The sequence below is a fragment of the Dermacentor andersoni genome, chromosome 11 (assembly GCF_023375885.2).
Source record: "Dermacentor andersoni chromosome 11, qqDerAnde1_hic_scaffold, whole genome shotgun sequence".
Classification (NCBI taxonomy): Eukaryota; Metazoa; Arthropoda; class Arachnida; order Ixodida; family Ixodidae; genus Dermacentor; species Dermacentor andersoni.
In genome coordinates, this window is record NC_092824.1 from 121,121,231 (window position 1) to 121,135,795 (window position 14,565).

General features: G+C 49.0%; 1 protein-coding gene across 1 annotated transcript in view; it reads left to right on the top strand.

The window, feature by feature from the left end:
- Positions 1 to 931: 931 nt before the first annotated feature.
- LOC126539319 (uncharacterized) overlaps positions 932 to 14,565 on the top strand; it is a 361,484-nt gene continuing 347,850 nt past the window's right edge. Inside the window, exon 1 of the mRNA XM_050186109.2 lies at positions 932 to 1,049. The gene's annotated coding sequence lies outside the window, so the exon portion shown is untranslated. The remainder of the gene's footprint in view (positions 1,050 to 14,565) is intronic.

The window sequence follows — 14,565 nt, forward strand, 5'->3', positions numbered from 1 at the left end:
TAGTCCCTCCGCGTGGCGCATAGGCATCACTGGGTTAACTGAATTTCTCAGAGTAAAACACGTTAGAAAATTCGTAAAGTACGACTTACGCACAACCTACAGGCATGGCAGCGTCGGATTGTAATTTGAATATACGAGAAAACATAATTATATTACGCGGAACTCAAACAAAAACGAGAAAAAAAGCTAAATTTGGCCTTCGTGCATAGCGTTCGCAGCCAATGCTTCTCAAGCGTCCTCCACATTTTTCTACCTAAGCGGTGAGCTTGAACGCCAATCCTTGTCACCGCGGCTCAAAAACACGCAGGTGGCGTCGGCCGAGGTGTCAATACAAAAATGTACAATGGAAAAGAAACACCTTCACCACCACGCGTGGGCGCGCCGCTCACATACGCACATCTGACGGACGCGCTCGAACAAGAAGTGATGTCAAACAAACGGCGGATGCAGCAAAAAACTCAAAGCCCTGTGAACGCAAAGTCAACCTTACAAAAACTACGCTTCAAAAAAAGAAACACACACAACCTTAAGACTAACAGATTTACGCGCCATCTATGTGTTAAAAAAGTAGTTAATTTCAAGCATTACGACGGGGAAAGAAGTTGACTAAGCTTTATTGGTTTAGGAAAGGTAACGCAGCTAGATGCAAGTGAAAAATATTAAATTACGTGTTGCACGACTTTTTGAATTGCGACGCACGGACGATGCCTCCCAATTTCTAACAGCTCTGCGGCGAAAGCTGTCCATTGCCTGGAGCGAAGCGGGTGATCGTACGGCGGAGAGTGAGTGTGCGGCTCGCTTGTGGAGCGTCGGCGTTGTGGAAGCTGTGAAGTTGCCGGCGCGGCTGTTCAAGGTGGTCTTTTCGAACGGGCGATTTCCCTTCACGTGTGTTTGTGGCTGTGGCTGCTCCGCTTCGGCTTCTAGCTAGGCAAGCTAGTTTTCTCCCACTCGAAGACAAGTGCAGCTGTGCTGTGGTGTGTACAACTTCACTGTGAAGCCACACGCAACGCATTCCGACAACCGAACGGTCCTGCGTGGACTAAAAAAAAGTGAGTGCTACCCTATTACTTTAGTTTCTACAAGTTATGAACAACGTACAGTGTGTGAAGGTGAAGCGTGTAGTGTGGTAAATATCGCTTCAATCTTGTCATGCGAACACGGTTCCATAATACTTTACAGTGCAAGACAGAGTTTCTACGCTCGCGCGTATAGCTGTGCGCGCCAGCCCCCGATTTCAAGGCTGAACCAGTTTTTCTTTTCAGTGCTTCCTTCCGTTCGCTGTTTTCATACTTGGAGACATTGCCAGGTTCTGTATTGGTCGCGAACACGGAGAGATATTTGTGGTCGAATTATATATTATTATTTCCTCAATTACACCGATCTCTGATTGTATTCGTATTCAATCATTGTCCTGAAATTCGCTGGTTTATGTATCGTGCGGAACACCTGTACTACGTCCGTCACGAAACAGCTCGCGGAAAACGTACGTAGTAGCCGAGAAACGTATCAAGGGGGATTGTAACGCGAGATCGAGCCTTGAATCGGAACCAGGTTTTTACCTACGTCATAACGGAGGAGGGGGGACATCATTCATTCATTCATTCATTCATTTTCTATACCCTCGGGGCCAGAGGTATTACAGTGGAGTGTGGTTAAATCAGTACAAAGAAACATAACAAATAAACGAGTAATACAACAGCGTACAGTAAAATCAGCTCAGTATTCAGCGTTAGCTAAAAAGTATGCATAGGCAAGTAATTCGCAAATTAACAAATAAAAACAAACAGTTAAAATTATATATAGTATTAGGTGGCTGCGTAATACAAACAACATTACCTAAAGAATTGTTGAAGGGATCATTGTTTACTGTGGTAGCAATGTACGCAGGACGGCGATTTCATTCTTGGCATGTGCGCGGTAGGAATGACCGAAGAAACGCATTTTTTCTGCATCTCGGAATACCAACCTTGTGACGATGATCTAGCCGAGATTATGTGTAAGCAGGAGTTCGCCACGAAGGAAAGGGTGCTGAAATATGTGGTGAAAAAGGCAGAGACAAGAGATTTCGCGAAGGCGTGCTAGTGATGTTAGGTCGAGATTAAACTTAACGTTCTTACACTGGCAGTTCTGCTATACGTAGCTAAGCAAGATTATATATATATATATATATATGTGTGTGTGTGTGTGTGTGTGTGTGTGTGTGTGTGTGTGTGTGCGTGCGTGCGTGCGTGCGTGCGTGCGTGCGCGCGTGCGCGTGTGCGTGTGTGTGTGTGTGTGTGTGTGTGTGTGTGTGTGTGTGTGTGTGTGTGTGTGTGTGTGTGTGTGTGTGTAGTTTTACGTGCCAAAACGACGATTCCATGACGAGGCACGCCGTAGTAGGGGACTCCGGATTAATTTGACCACCTGGGATTCGTTAACGTGCGCCGGGTGTCCTTGCATTTCGACCTTATCGAAATGCGGCCGCCGTGGCCGGGATTTCATCCCGCGACCTCTTGCTTAACAGCGCAGCACCAGAGCCACTAAGCAACCACGGCGGGTAGTTAAACGTCTGCCCGCTTCATCGATGAGGCGGGCAGACGTGTTCTGAACCACTTCTACAGAGTGTGTAACTGCTTGTGACCAGGGTCCCAGAATGTGGCGGCATATTCGAGTTTTGGGCGAATTAATATTATACAAAGCAAACTTTCAAGTGTTGAAGGCGCATAGATGTGAAAAGTTTCGGCGAATGTATCCCCGTATTCGTTTTGCGTTGTTAGGTTTTGATAATTTGTTATGTGAACGCGGAAGTATTTACGAGAATTCACTGCTTCTAAGGCACGTTATTAAGGTAGTAAGCTTGTAACTCGCGCGCGGCTGAATCTAGTGAAGCGCATCAATTAGCATTCGTTAAAGCTCAGTTCCATGCGCCATTTCTTGCACCAGTTCGCAATTGCGTTAAGGTCGGTTTGAATATTAGTTGTCATTAGGATGAAACATTTCGCGCAAAGTTACGCAGTCATCAACGAATAACGTATTGTCGGAGTTCGATAGTATTTTCTCGCGACTCATAACGACGTCCTCGTACGTATGGGGCATCCATGGCTCATACCGGCAGGAGATCGCTACGCACGTCGCGCGTCGCTGAGCGCCTCAAAGGTTATGTTGACGTTTCCTCAAAACGTAGTTTGACGGAGGCACAAGAAGTTGCGCATGTATGTCTGATTATGATAATGTTTATTTGTGGACACGTGACAAAAGATTTTAGGAGCTGTCACGTGCGAGCATACCGACAGTGCACCGTAAGTTCGAGAACTTACAATCCCCCTGGTTCCGGCTAATTTATATATTAATGATATAATGGTAGATCGCCAGCTCGTGCGAAAAGTTGTTTTTACTTCATGGCTGTCTTCTCAAGCACATTTTAGTTGCGTTGTAAATTATTGGGTGCAAAGCGTGAACTGCTGAAAGGGCTGAAACAGGTGTTTCCAACTATAATGTAACGAGGATATTGCGAATACCTGTTCCAGTGTGGCGCGGAACTGTGTCTTGTTCTACAGTGCGAGGACGATTTAGTCTGGGAAGCTTTTCTGCGCCATTGGCATCAAACTATTCTTGCATCAACTGTTCAAAAGACGTACTCACTGTCAAACGAAAGAGTTCCGACATTCTAGACACCATGAAATTATCCATGTAGTAAAGGGTCGTTCAGCCATTCAGGGAAATACGTGTTTCTTTGGGGCTTATTCCAATGTGCGAGTCACGTCATCCTATTTGTTCGCATATCGGAGGTGCGCAATGTATCGAGGCACACGATTTGAAGTTCGACATAGCTGATGAAGTGTTGTCGCTTTGTGTGATGCTTTCACTTAACGGTATCCTTGTTTAATGGCTTAATATGTACACGCTGCAATAGGTGGAAAGTTGTTTGTTTTAGTCTGCTTTCATTTCCTTTTACTTTATTTCTACACTTAAATTCTACAAAGATATTGTGCTTATGCTTTCTTTGGCTTTATTATTTGCTGCCTTCATATGGTTGACTAACAAAAATCGGGCTTCTCTTTCTCCATATATATATAGATATACATATAGCGCCAAGCAAGCCATAATACATTACGTTCTTGCTTCTTTTGCTGGTTTACCAAGCTGCTTCTTATATAGTAACAGCAATGCAGGACACCTTATTTTTCTCTTACGCGCCCCTTTAAGCATATAACCAATCCTTAACAGAATGTCCTTCTATAAAGTCGCCACATGAGTAGGCCACTACACGTGCTAATTTGTTGGTGGCGTTTAACTTCCTAAGTCAGCGCAGATGAATAACAGAGGCGCCGTAGCATGGAGTGCAGAAAAAACGGCGAATCGGGCGATAGTTGATGTCATCCATGATAGCAGCGCACGTATAAACGAAGACAAGAGAAGGAGAAAAAGTCACGGAGAATCGCCTACGGAACGCGCGACCACAGCTTGGCACCCGAGCGTTTTTGCATCGTGCCCCCGCAGTGGGGTCATGATGCGCCGTGGTCGAAAATCCGAATACTGTCAAAAATTGCAACCTCGCCATGCCTACTGAAATTATAACACCGACGCCGCGCGACAGACACGTGGTATTAATGTCCACAACATTTTATCTTCTTTTTTCCACCGTGTTAGTCTCGTTACAGAAGGTACAATTGCGTTATGCCTTAACGGCTTTTCACCTGTTGTTGCTACAGGGAGTGGGTTCCTGTGGCAGCCCCTGTGTCTGCGCTTAATTTCCCGAAGTTTTGTCGTTGCCTGCATCACTCCACAGGCGAAAAATAGGACGAAAAAACAAGGAACAATACGAGCGCAGACTATAGCAACTGCAGTTTACAGTCAAAAACACAAATGTCTGTCATGGCAGAAACACGTGTAAGGTCTTAAAGATTAGCGGATAATACCTTGGACAAGTGGGAGAAGACCTTACGAAGCCCGCTCCTACAAGACCAGGAATGGGCCGTCCAGCAGGCTCGCGCAGCGGCCGATGCCATATCGTGCCTTCCAAATCCTTAAGAAATGAGAGAACCAAGGATTTCAACCCCGGCGTTCCATCATTTGGGCCCCAGCTCATCAGGGAATAGAGGGGAACGAAGTAGCCGACGCTACAGCCTCGCGCTTCATTTCCGGGAGTCGCCTCTATCACCCGTCGACGAGGTCCCTGAATTAAAACCGGCAATCACCTTTAAAAAAATCACACAGCTGTATCAGCTTAATCACGGCCGATACTTCCCCCCTTGCAAGGCTTCAAAAAGACGGAGGAGCGCTGGCTTCTCCGTCTCTACACGAATACAGTACTGTGCCCGGCGGTGCTGAAACACTTCAACCCGGCATTTTCGGGCGAGTGCCCGCACTGTAGGGAGGTGTTTGCGGACACATACCACACGGTGTGGGCATGACCCTCCAACCCTGCTTTCCCCCCAAACCCCCACCGTACCCGAGAGGACTGGGAGGCCGCCCTGCTCAGCTGCTCAACCCTCCAGGACCAATGTGCCCTGGTGGCCCGAGCCAAAGCCGCTGCAGAAGCCACGGGGGTCCCGGACTAGGGACCTCCCCCTCCCCCCCCCACTCTAGACTTTGTAAGGGCTGGGCCCTTAGGGCTCAGCTCACACCTCCTCCTGTAAATAGCAGAAATAAAGTTTATCACCACCACCACCACCAGGTACTCCCTGTCGGTCCCTGCGTGCGAGACGCTCACTGCGCGCTGACGTGCGTCCTGCAGGACCTTGATTAACGTTTATCCAATCCAATTAGCGGGCTAAATAATCAATCTTTAGTTAATGCAGCAGCAAAGACGGCCTTGAAACGCACATGTCACCGGACTTGCGAATAAAGAATGCTTCAGCAATCTCCCGCGCTGTCTTACCTTTGTGCCTTGATAGCACCTTAGTTTCAATCAGCTACGGTTTACACTTGCATACCTTGCAATGTAGGCACAAATTAGACGACGGCTGCCCTTTCAACAAAGCTCTGTGGTCCATTGATCGGCAATTCAGACACCGTCCGGTTTGGCCGCGGTGTACCTTGTCCGCTTGTCCCGTGCGTCGGTGTCTTCCTCTTGCCCCGTCTTGAAGCTGTGCTTATAAAAGTGCCAATTTATTACCGCTTGTCGCACGACAGGGGCACGTGACACACGCTGCACCCTTTCCACGCTGGACCAACCCGTCACGCGGTGTTTAGCACCACAGTGCACTCCACCTCTGCGTATCACGCGCAACCTTTCTCTCTATACTGCTGCGCAGATGCGGCCGGACTTATTTCTTGTCGAAAAGACGACATTTGCACCAAATCGGCTTCCCACTTTCTCCATGCAGTGAGACAAGGCGTCAGATCATACGGGAGGTTGCTGAAGCATTCTTTATTCGCAAGTCCAACGAAATGTGCGTATAGTATGCGTTACATTATGTGATGGAAACGCAACGCGACACAAAAGGCGCAGCAGTGGGCGGAGGAGGCGTTCGACTGGTGTCTGGCTGCACTGTAAGCATCTGTCCTTCTCTGCCTTTGCGTCCACCAAACGATGGATCGTGCAGGTGCGAACTTCACCGTGCCAGCGCAGCAATGCGGTAATGCACTGAACGTCCACACCGTTCGCCGAATGGATGCATACGTTAACAGCGTGTCCCCGCGTTCCTCACCAATAATAAATAAATAAATAAATAAATAAATAAATAAATTTAGTTAACGTTCCCAGCAAAAACTCTTAGTTCTCAATTCTGGCGCACGGGAGCAGTAAGAAAAATTAACAGCAACAACAATTATAATGATAATAATAATAATCAATAAATTAGAGCAGAGAGAGGGAGCGAAGTGATAAGGGAAAGGCAGGTTGGGTAACAGGGTATGCCAACCAGGCTGAGTCCTGGCTGAACGATGAGCAGGAGAGAAGCTCACAGTGTGCACGCACAAGCGTTCATTGTTCAGTCGGCATAGGTGGTGAGAAACCCAGCAGCGCTTTGGCGGCTTTGTAAATCGCAGGGTAACGATAACACGGTCCCATCATTTTCTGTTTTGTAAAAGGCCTCTCGTCGTCTAACTGCACTAAAGCGTTCCGAAGGGCAGTTAAGTTTTATGGGCAGTCGCACAAGACGGGGCTGCAACATGTGCCCTTGCCTCATGTGTTACAATTGGCACCGTGCTCCATACCAACTAAGAATGAATAGGCGTTGTAAAAGCGACGCCTATTCTCAGCAGGCGACACAGCCTATGCACAAAGAGCGATGGCCCTTTACGCGGCAGCCAGTTCCACGGCAGCCATCCCGAGCGCTTGCTGTTCACCAGTGCCCTCCGTAAAAAAGATGAACAGCGAGCTACGCGTGAAAAGGGGCGAATCCATGGTTGTGTGCTTCTTATATTGTTGTCTTACGTGCTGATCTTGTTTTGGTTCTAAGCGTGTGCTTGTTTGAAGCAATTCTTCGTGGCCCAGGGCCATTGCCTCGAGCCCCAATTCGGCGCTGTTCTCAGGATGGGTCGTTCGGGGCGAATGAAATGAACGAGAACCGCGGCGGCATGCCCGCCGTTCGGCCGCAAATAATCTAGAGCGATCAACGATCGAACACTGTGGAGTCGCAGCAACGTTGGCGCAGTCAAGCGGACATCTTTCGAGTCTCGCGGTCTTGTCGTCTTGAGAGGCGACGGGCGTCACAAGACGTGAAGGGGCGCGAAATGGTCGGGAGTCATCTTGCGTCGACGAAGCGCGTGCGCTCCTTCGGCGAGCGTTTTGTCGTTCGCGCGCGTGGCCGCCTCTGGAGCGAGACGCGTGCAGCCGGAGGGGACGCGTTTCCCCCACCCGCACCATTGACAGGCGCGAAATGGGCACAGCGGGCGAATACCGTGCTCTGGAGACCACGGCGGTCGCAATCCGCTTTTCTGCACGACCCTCACAGTGAAACGCGGAGGAAACAATTGAGAGACACCCCCGCAGCGTTATGCATCCGCTGATCGACTGGCATTTGGAAGCTGCACTTGGCCTACGAATGATTCTGTGATGGGGGCTCAGTTGTTGCCTGTAGACGCCTTCTCACGAAAGCGGAAGCATGATTTCTTTATTGATCACCATCAACGACGCCGTTCATTCCACGTCTCGTTCGACCGAGATCGCGGCTTGATAAGGACGCTCGCTTGATGCTCGCCCAGCTGTGAGGAACAAGCAGTCTCGTCACTCATGGATGGTTGTCTACATTTGGCGTCAAAGTTGCGCGCTTCGGCTGTTCAGTTTCGACTTTCCGTGTGAAATCGGCAAGGATTAATTAAGCTTTAAAAATTAACAGCGTCAACTTCCCGCATTTCTGCAAGCAGTTATGAGCTCCTCGGATGACACGCTTTAATTATTCCATTGGGATAAATCGCATGGCTCTTCCTTAAAAAAAAGCTAATTAGTCTAATTTACAAAAGTGTTTATTTACTTAATACAATGCGTAATTTTCAAATGTATATATGGCAGTGGCGTAAAAGTAATCCAGAGTAAATAATTTATCACCTTCCCTACTTTTACGCAATTTCGAACGCACTTCGTGAAACACCCGTACACTCCTAGACAAATGCACACACATTGGGGTGTATATTTACCACACAATAATAATCATCTGCCTTGCTTGCGTTTCCTTTCTTGAAAACGCGCAAGACAGACGACGATTATAGTTGTGGGACAAAGGGTGCAAATTTTTTGAAGAGTGAACAATACACACTCTTAAAAAAATTGGCAGAGGCTTAGCTTGGCTAAGCCTAGTGGATTGCGAAAGCAATCTTCTGTTCAGGTTGTAGAGTTCCATACTGCTCATCGAACGTGTAGATGCAGTCTCGTCGCCATTTAAAGCATCCATAAGGCTTGCTGTCGAACGATCAGGTGTCGCCAAAGTCGCGTCAGCATTGAGAGCATGCATGATACTTGTAGATGCACCCAGATCAAGAGATATTGAACGCATTCGCCTGGCTGCATACTATGGACGCCGTTTAGCTAAACGTTGTTCCCGCTCTTCATCCGTTTCTTCCGCACGCCGCCGCTTCTTAGCTGCAGCACATCGTTGCAGCTTCACCTTATACACATCATCCGACATACCGAGGAGGATTCGCTGGGACGACTGCGACGAGCCGAGTTGAGGGGCCGCTTTTCCACAGCTGGCATGACGTCACGTACAGCGAGCGTCCCTCGCGGCAGCGCCGCGCAGCTGCAGCATGGAGGATTCGCTGGAACGATCGCGACGAGCCGAGTTGGGGCCCCGCTTTTCCGGAGCTGGTATGACGTCACACATACGTCACGCTAAAGGTCAATGGTGGATTCTCCGGGACGACGGCGAAGAGCGGAAACCTTGAGCAGTATTGTTTTCGCAATAAAAGTATACACCCTTTGGGGCGTATCTTGTCCTGCAACGATGATCGTCATCTGTCTTGCCCGAAATTCCTTTCCTTAACGCTGCGAGCCTGGTACTTCCAAGTCACGAACGGCTTGCGCGTTAACAGCGTGAAATAGCATTCTCAACAGGAAAGTAGCGAGCGGAGCGTTTTCAAGAAAGGAAACGCAAGCAAGGCAGATGACGATTTCCGTTCTGGGACAAATATACAGCCCAAAGGATGCAACTGTTTTAAGACTGTCAGTATGAAGTGCGAGCTCCGAGTTGTTTCATACGCGACCAGAGCATCTGAGATGTAGCTTTGGGGACGTAAAGCCACTTGAAAATCAATGAAACGGAACCTTGGGTAGCAACGCCTAAAACAATAAGTAAATTATCGACGTGGAACACAAGCATCTGACTAATTAAGTACCGCACGCACACCGACAGAAATGCAAGTGGAAGCTGTTGTGTGCGCGTCTGCTGTGCACACGCTCCAAAAAAGGGAGCGCGCATCCTCTCATCATTTAAACACGGCGCCTTGTTTGGCCGTGTCCGTAACGCATTGCGGGGACGCTGCTTGGAGCGCCCTTCCGCGTGCACGCGGACAGTGGCTGCGCTTTTCCCGGAAGAGCTGCGGCCACCTTCCGCCCTTGCATGACACCTGATTGACCCGGTGACCTGCGCAGCTGCGAGCGGCGCGGCTAAAACAGCCTGCGCCAAGTAGTCAGTGGCAGAGCACGAGCTAATTTTATCACGTGTGCCGGTTTTACCATTGGATCCACGTCGCCCATGAGATGAACACAGCAATTTCCACTTACAAGAGCCACAACCATTTAGCCGCAATAACGAAAATAAGAGTCCCGGTTATCTGCTTAGTGACGGTGCCTTTGTGTGTGCCTTCGTTTCTGTTATAAGTGGACGCATTGAAACGCCTTCGTTCAACTCTCCGCGAGTGCCGAATGAGTCCATCTTCTGCATGGCCAAGACACTCATTTTCTCCAACAAAAGGTCATCTTTGCTGTTAATTTTTATTCGACAGCACGCCATGGGCCCTCAAATAAATCACTGTCAATACTTGGCAATGTACATTGCAGAATCCTGAATCAGGGAGGGCACTTTTATTTATTTATTTATTTTTACCTTCAGGGCTTATAGGGAGTTATAGAAGAGAGTGATAACAACAAGTGAAAAAAAAAACACACAATGCAAATATCCCGTAACATATTCAAGCGCATTTTTAATGTAACTGGGATCCTTTAAAGTAACTGGACTCTTCCTCTTTTTTTTTTTTTTTCCTCCGATGGCGTTGTTCTTTTACAACGAAAAAGAAACAGCAACCAAAAGTTACTTCGTAAAGTGGAGCAGTCGCAGTTGTCAAGAGACTCTCGCAATCACTTCAGGCTTGAGGAAAGCGGGCTGCGAGTGCCCGCGCACACGCGCGTACGCATTCGAAGCGTGCACGTTGCACGGTCGACTCTCCGTCACCGTGGCGGTCAAAGCGGTGGCGGCAGGGCGCGCCGAATAGTCTTCGTCAACAAGTGCGCGTCGGTGGGCTCGGAGTGTCCGAGAACGCCGGTATCAAAGAAGGTTCGTTGTGTCCGCTGTCGGCATTAATGCAGTTACGGGACATCCGCATAGGATACCCACGGGTCTCGGACGCCGGAATTTGCTTTAGAGCGCCCCCTTGGAATGAAACCTGAGCAGCTTGGACCAGTTGGGCTACTTCGACACTGTACTTGGGCGCCTCTTCAAACACATTTTTCTATGTGGCTTTGGCTTGGTACGGCGTTGTAATGCGGCGCCTATTTCTTTGATAGGGGTCTCATCGCTGTTACATAGTCATCTGAAATATCGGCATTGTTGCTGTAATAATATCTCATTTGCTGATTGATTGATTGATTGATTGATTGATTGATTGATTGATTGATTGATTGATTGATTGATTGATTGATTGATTGATTGATTGATTGATTGATTGATTGATTGATTGATTTTGCTGGCGAGTCTCTCTTACACTGAAGATATATGGCTTCATTAGTCTCTCCGCCCTACAATGTGAACGATTTTTCCACTTCACGTGCACGCATCACTTTTGCACGAGTTAAAGGATGTTCTTAAGGATGGAGGTGAAAGTGGGGTAAAGTGCAGGCGCAGTAACTGTCTCTCAGTAGAGGACACCTCAACCGCGCTGCTCCGAGTTGGTCTTTTTGGGGTAAGAGAAAGGGCGAAGGGGTGGCTCACTGTAGAAGCTTCCGCGGCCGGACCTAGTCCTCACCGACCCGGGCCTGTGCTCGTCTTGCGTATTCCCACACGAGGAGATCGACATCTAGCTCCCTTGCACACGCATATAATGTGTGATTGAGGGCCGTCGGGGTCGCTGCGTCGCCAAGTTCCGTAAGGCGGCAATGTCGTCCGTGGTTGCGACATGCATACCCCGAGATGGGAGAGAGCAGCAAAGACCGAACAGCAAGAACATCTGCCACGAGCTGTACTTCTCGCGCAGCGAAGCCAGAAAACTGCGGGGCACAGAGCGAGGCACCCTTTTCTCAGTCAGTTACATAGCCTCGGCATCAGCAGCTACCAAGTCCTCAGCATGAGGTTCCACCAGCGGTGGCCACATTTGGACATAGGGCCAGAATATGGCGACAGTGCGCCGAGGTTCCCAGTGGTGGTCACCGAAGTAACCCATTGTTTTAAATTAGACCGGAGTCTTGAACAGGATGCCTTTCGTAGCTTGGTCCCATCGATTATGGTGTTAATACGAACATGGCTGTGGTCGAAACGTCGACTGCGGTCGGTTCCTCCGTTCAGTCTGCTGTCGTGATTTCTTCCGTACGCGGCGAAAGACGGTCTCCACCAGGCCTTATATAACATCATACGTGAGCTCTTCGAAGAGGCAGAAGAGAGCGACTCGTTTAGGGGAACAAATCTCCGCCTGCCTTTGGCCCTCGCTAACGAAAATGATTCCGTCAATGATTCCATAATTGACAAAAGAAACGCCGCTGCCATCGATGTTGGAGGGCAGCAATAGTGAAAGTGTTCAAGCCGATTAAATCTTCGATGCCCATGGGAGGGATGTATTCCAACATGCAGGATATTCAGCCTCATGGGCTTTCGCGAGCAAAGCTTTGAACGTCAGGCGTTTGCGTATAATTCTGACGCTCTAAAGAACGGCGGAGCGAGGCACCTCGTTTCCAATGGGCATCAACGAGCTTTCAGTATGACACCCTTTTTAACGACAACGTCTCTCTTTGCCAGTTACTCCCACTTTTTCGTAACGGGTATGTGTTTCTAGCCTTTTCCGAAGGTCGATACCGAAGATGTGCAGTCAAAATATGGGCCGGCCCCAATCGTTGTGCAATCATTTTTTTTTTTTTAATGATGGGGATTTACATGCCAAAACCACTTTCTGATTATGAGGCACGCCGTAGTGGAGGACTCCGGAAATTTTGACCTCCTGGGGTTCTTTAACGTGCACCTAAATCTAAGTGCCCACCGGTGTTTTCGCCCCCATCGAAATGCGGCCGCCATGGCCGGGATTCGATCCCGCGACCTCGTGCTCAGCAGCCCAACACCATAGCCACTGAGCAACCACGGCGGGTGGTTGGGCAGTCTCAAAATGCGACCCATTCACGAAATGACGTGGATAAAAAATTTAAGCGGTCCGACGCTCTTCCAAGTGTTCCCACCACGCGAGGCGGGACGCGACAGAAAGCCGTGTGGGGTAACTCTGCCCCAATTCGCTAAGGAAGACAGTAGAACGTTTTAGATGAGGAGACGCAAGCTGCATGCGAGCGTAGGGGGACGCAAAATCTATTCTAGGCCCCTTCGCGCTCTCTTCTGCTCGCTTTCGTTTCTTTCTTTTAACGCTGGGTGCGGCTTGCGTCCCCTAATCTAAACCTTTATCGACGCCAACCAGAAGTTGAATCGCTTTCCAACTTATTATTATTATTATTATTATTATTATTATTATTATTATTATTATTATTATTATTATTATTATTAGAGCGCCGTATCCCATGTCTCGATTACTCCTTGTCGAAGACAGCACACAGCCCGGAAAATGAATACAGCGTTTGAATGCACTATTATGTCGAATCGCAAGTTATTTCCCGTCTTTCTTCCTTCGTCCAAAATAGCGCTCTCGCGAATGAAGTCGCATGCGAACGCTCGGTGCAAGCGTTTCCTTACGTCTCGCTCTCACTGTCCAGTGCACGTGTTTGGCACAGTAAAATTAACCGTCATAGAAATTAGTGCGCTGCAGGCAGCACGTTTGTGCTAAGGCGTTTCTGCGTGGACACACACACACGCTCGCACACATACTCAGCTAGAATGCCTGACGGCCGTCTTTGTTCTTTTTCATTCTTTCCTACCGCCACCACCACGTACTTGCAGGCTTCGCCGTGCGTGACGTCACCGCTAATTGACGTCCAGCCACCCAGGCCGTCCGGTACTACCGTGCAGCGCTGTGAAAGCCAGCGTTAGCTATAAGCCACGGTGTTCTTCTGCGGCGAGCGCGCACGTCCGCTGCTGTTGGGAGAGCAGAAGACGCCGAAGCGTGCGCTTGCAGAGCTTTAAACTTTCGCCCCGCCTACACGGCTGCTCGTGGACAGACACAACTCTTTCGCGTTTGCATCCCGAAACGGCGGCATCGCCAATGCCTCTATACGTACACTGTCTGTAAGGCATATTATACGACCAATATACATACAGCGAAACAATCGGACAACACTCCCCGTGAAACGAGCATGTTAACTTCTGGGCTCTACTTGCCAATACGCTCCAGCGCTCGCGCGATTCAGCGCATTTTATAATGCTCTGTCAAGTACAGTCAAAATTGCAATCTTACATTGTCCTGCGCACTATACTGACTGCATCATTGAAACGCATTTTGGACACTTTGGCTCCTACTATACGCTGCACGGCGTTAGCGTGGTAGGGGCGTCGCAGCAGCCGCAGCAGCTCGCGGCCAAAACGCGTTGCCGACGCGTCCTTGAGCGGCCCTGCTCTGCTTTGAAATTCGCGTCGCGTCGGTTTGCCCGGCTCGTATCTCTTCCTCTCTTTGTGTGCGTTTCTTTCATTGCCGAACCAATCCTCTGTTCTCTTATAATTCTCCGAGGGGGCTGTCTTTGCCTTCGTCGTTTTCAAGGCGCATTTTCTTCTTGCGCGCAGCGGCGAGCCTTCGCCGATGCAGAACGGAGGAGAATGAGGAGGAGGAGGCAATATATGAAGCAAAAGT